At 33.7% G+C, this 4,872-nt stretch overlaps 1 long non-coding RNA gene across 1 annotated transcript; it reads left to right on the top strand.

Moving 5' to 3' along the window:
- Positions 1 to 1,448: 1,448 nt before the first annotated feature.
- On the top strand, positions 1,449 to 3,178 carry LOC126881311 (uncharacterized). The gene is made up of 2 exons (XR_007696789.1): positions 1,449 to 1,874; positions 2,348 to 3,178. It is a non-coding gene; the product is annotated as an uncharacterized LOC126881311 (long non-coding RNA).
- The last annotated feature ends 1,694 nt before the right edge of the window (positions 3,179 to 4,872 follow it).

Below are 4,872 nucleotides of genomic sequence, written 5' to 3'. Positions count from 1 at the left end.
CATTGTTGAACTTGGTTGGTGACAAAAACCGTATTATAATTGGTTCCAATAGAAACACATTTACTGTATTGTTGTTGTCAAAGCACCAGTCATGTGCACCTCAAGGCTTGTATTCTATTATTTTAGGTCTTTTTATTGTTTGGTAGGACACTTTGCAGTTCGGTTTACTCTAATAATTTTCTCCAATAAACATTTTTGTCTCATCCTAGAATCGAAGAAAATAATTAGTTACTAAAAATGCCAATGTATACTTTTTACACCAAATATGTGAATTTGCCCAGCGTCGTCATTTGAGGACGTATACTACTCTTATAATTTTTTTAACATTTTTTTACTGGGTAGTTATTTTTGTTTTTTTTTGTGCAAGTTATGGATTTAACTTAAGAAAAACACACATTTTTAGAACTCACCATTGTATATAAAAATCTTATGCACACCGATGTAAGTATAGTTCAGTAAACTTAAAAATCGTACTTTTCGCCTTGGGCTAGTATTTCTTCAAATATAAATAAAGCACTAATACGTACACTTCTGCCTACGGTAGTGCTTCTACTAAACCACTAAGGTAGGCAATCACAAAATACTCACGCAGAAATTGTTTTATCCCAACCTGAACAAACCGTCCTTAAACGAGGACGCTGGGCTCTAATGGGTGAATGCACTGATTTTAATTAAATTTTGTCTTCTATTTATCTCTACCAATCAACCCTCATCCTCTTAATCTACTTCATCTAATAGCCTCTTTTTCTTCTTTTAGTTCCTTCTCCTATCACAGCTATCCGTACATTATTGGCGGTTGCTCTGAAAAGATCTAATGAGCCGCAACTATATCACTCTTTTAGGTTTTTCAGTCAGGAAATTCTTCTTCTTACAATGGATCTTTTACCCTTAATTTTACCTTGCCTTATGCGCCTCAATATCTCATATTTCCCACCTCTGGTAATGTGGCCTAAATATTCCTTCTTGTTTTGATGTACTTTATCACCTCGCAATAATTTTGTAGCCTCCTTAACACTTCTGCATTTGTAACTCGTTCAATCCATGGTACTTTCAAAATCCTTTATAGCACCATATCTCAAATGCTTTCAACTTCTGCATATTGTCTACTTTTAGTATCCAGCATTCCGTTCCATACAACAAAGTCGAGAACACGCAGCATCTTAAGCATTTCATATTCCCAACATATTCATCCAATAATACTTTACAATAATTCAATCAAGTTTCACACATCAAGTTATTCTATTCGGCCCACCTTTTCTCATCATCTGGTTTGTTTTGTTGCCGGGTCTCTGGAGTTCCCAGTCTCTCAATAATTATCATTAGTCTCAATTCTGATATCAAATTTAATTTTATTCCACAACCACATTTATCTATCCACCTTTCTTTTATTCTGTTTTACCTTCTAATTTAATTAAATAAACACAGTTTTTTCCCCCACATACTGTAGCAGTTATGCTACGGACCATTTAAAATTAATTACGATTTTCGATTCATTCAATTATATTTCATTAAAAATACCCCTCTAGAAAATTCTTTGGAGACGCCTATTTAATCGCCTAGGTGCCTATTTTCGCAGCGAAGCAAGAGGAAAGCACCGCGCATGTTTCTATCGGATCGATACGAATCGATTTCCGATAACATTGAACAGCAGTTGGTCAGGAAACGGCTCGAAGGGCGGATGGCGCGCCGCTAGTAAGGTTATTCCCCCTTTTAAGTGACGGGATTGAAACAAATTTTCGATGGAAATCAAATAATTAGAAGGAAATCAAGCGTTAGCTAATCCCATCTACAAAACTAGATAACCAAAGTTAAACATCTCTTTGGACTTCTTCACATAACAGAAGTGGATATTCCGGCGTGCCTGCCTTGTTTCAGTAAGTACATAATACATTTATCTCTCCTTCCTTCCTTGTGAAATCCAATGCATCATTGTAGTTAGATCTTTCGGTAGATTAATTTACCACATAAGTATATATAATTCATAGTATAATAATGATATTCATTCTCATTTGCAAAGGAACATTCAATCAAGGCCATAGTTTTTTTTAGTCCAAACCTAAATTTTAATATCTTTTATACCTGATCGTTAGGCTTTTTACTTAAGGTTTTTTATCTGTGATTTATAAAAAGTTTTAACGAGTATCTATACAGCCTTCTGTCACGCCCATCTAATGCGCACGTCCCTGTCATACTGTCATGTCTGAATTGAAGTAAACTTCAGAAATTTTGACATGACATATGAATACCTAACCTACCTAATATTTGATGTTTTTGTTTGGGCCTGTTCAATATGTACTGCTACTGTTCTTGAAATACATCATAACTAATTAAATAAACTTTATTTTAGATCCCGTAACTTAGTTATTTAGTCACACAACGTGACTCTATCACGTTGATTATGTACTACCTAGTTAGATTGCTAGCCACTCTGTGATGGTTTATCCCTAGAGTGGGCTGTTTTTGTTGGATAATACACCATACCGGATTTTATTACAACCAGCATCTTCACCCAGGACCTTGCAGTAGGACTTACTCACCACAGCAGCCAACCGTTTTATCGTGCCAAAAGGGAATTTCCTACGGAATTCATCTCTATGGACTTGCAACCCTACTTTTAACCGGCTGTTGTGTAAAAGCTAAGTTTATTTATTTTTTCTGTATTTACTTTTGGGTAAGATATATTTGCTACATTGTAAACTTTTCGTATGCATACGATTAGGAAGAGTACATATATTTTCGTGATAGATAGGGTTTTAGGTTGTTGTTTTTTTTTTCTTTTTGATTCAGTATAAGTAGGAGTTAATTAAAATAAATAAAATCAGGTCTTGTTTAATAATCATAAATAATTGTATCTTAAAATTAGATAGGGAATCGGGTTGTAAAATTTTGTCGTGGAGTTTAAAATAGGGAATACGTCTAGTAGGTTTTTTTTTGTAAAATATATAAAGAGTCACTGACCAACTCATTTATATAGACCTTTTTGCTATTCCAACGGACTTTTGATTTGGATTTTGATTTTAATACTTTTGCTTGGCCAGTGATAGTGGATAATTGCTTGTTGAGTGGCCTTTGCGGTCCTATTTTATCTTTTCCCCATCCACTATCACTGTTATTACGTTGCGTTATATGTAAAGTGTTAACATTTAATATTTATTATTAATATATTTGTATGTATTAAGGTTGGTGTTTTATTTCAGTCTGTATTACCAGTATATAACATAGCAAGACAAGATCAGTATTTAGTATTTTGTATTTCAGGTGGTTGTAACCAGTGTCATAGAGTTCCTGTTGTTCGTTATTTCAAAATCTCGAACCTGTCCAACTTCTTGGTTCTGAGAGCCGAGTTGTTCGTTCGAGTTGGCGCCCTTTTTTCTTCTTCTTTCTTTGTTGTAACTCGATATTATTTTATCTCTAGCATTCTTATCTATTTTCCTTCCATTTTTGTATTAACAGTCTCATTTCCTTCCTAGTTACTATCATTTCATTACCAAATTTTCTTCTCATATCTCCAAAGCCAATATTCGGTGTATTGAAGCTAGCCCGAATACTCACTTGAGATTTAGTGTCTCTCTGCCCTTTTAATTTTTTCCTGAGCTAAGCCCCTCTTCTTTTGTCTTAAATCTCTTATCATTTATTTTACCCATCTTTATTCAGTTCTTCTCTTCAAAAATCTCTATACCCAGAGTATAGAGGTTTCAATACTCAACAATTTTACTCATCACCTATTTTTATCTGACCTCACTTTAGACATAGCTTAGATACTTTTATCCAATTGTATTAATTTTTCCTTGCCCTAGATGTTATTTACCATAAAAGGACATAATAAAGAAATTTGGACTAAGCTTTTTAAAACAACAAGTATTTTAAAATTGGTGTTGATGAATCCATCTATATTCTATTAACTTATAAACAAGTTTTGCATTTACAACATTTCTCAGCATTTGATATCACAACTCCTATTTAGTTGTCATCTTTATTTCAGCCAGCTTTATCAGCCATCATTTGTGTTGGATCACAAATATTAATTATCTATTTCCAATACAAACTACAATACACACCTTCTGTATTTTGGTTTGCCTACCTTTACTTCATCAATTCAAGTACACCTCATTGATGATTGCGGGTTTTCAAATTCGCCTCCTTTTTTACATCTTAGATAATTTATTCTCACTAACTCTTGTATTTTTATAATTCCAACTCACTGATGTTAGCTGTTATCATTGCTTGTACCATAAACAACTTTAAATTTTTAAAATGGTCTGACTCAGCCATGTTGTCTTTATAATTTAATAAAATAATTTAGATGTGATTCTATTCACTGTAAAGGGTTATTACCCTATATCTGTGGCTTTTGCCCAGTATTCATGTTTTTTGTTGTGTTGTTAAGCAATTGCTCTTCTATGAAGGTATTTTAAGAGGACGAAGCTCTGATGATGGCACGTTATGTGTTGAAAGTACTTAGCTGATATAAAATATATTTTTTACACACTATCAAAAGTTTTTTGAAAACATACACCTGTTTGCCGTTTTGACCTATTCAGAAGTGTGTACAAGTCTTGCAGTCTTTTCCAATTTTTAAATTTAGTGGCTGCGTAACCTACATTTCATAAAACTTCAAGTTTCATTGTCGATTGTTGTCCTGGCATCAGACAGATTCGCTTTTGAAATCTCATCTCTTATTTGCCTGTCACCTCTTGTAACATAATGACCTAGTTGTTACTGATTGACCCACTTACCACGTGTGGGAGTCATATGTTGCCCTAGGGCCGTAGCCATAGGAATTTTATCCATCCTTTGGATTTTGCAATGTTTGAATCTATATAAGACTTTTAGTCTGTTTTTAAAAGGCTTTGACCTTTGTATTTTTTGGTT

The sequence above is a fragment of the Diabrotica virgifera genome, chromosome 3, assembly GCF_917563875.1.
Source record: "Diabrotica virgifera virgifera chromosome 3, PGI_DIABVI_V3a".
Taxonomy (NCBI): Eukaryota; Metazoa; Arthropoda; class Insecta; order Coleoptera; family Chrysomelidae; genus Diabrotica; species Diabrotica virgifera.
Note: the sequence above shows the minus strand (reverse complement) of the source record. Positions and strands in the feature narration are given on the sequence as shown.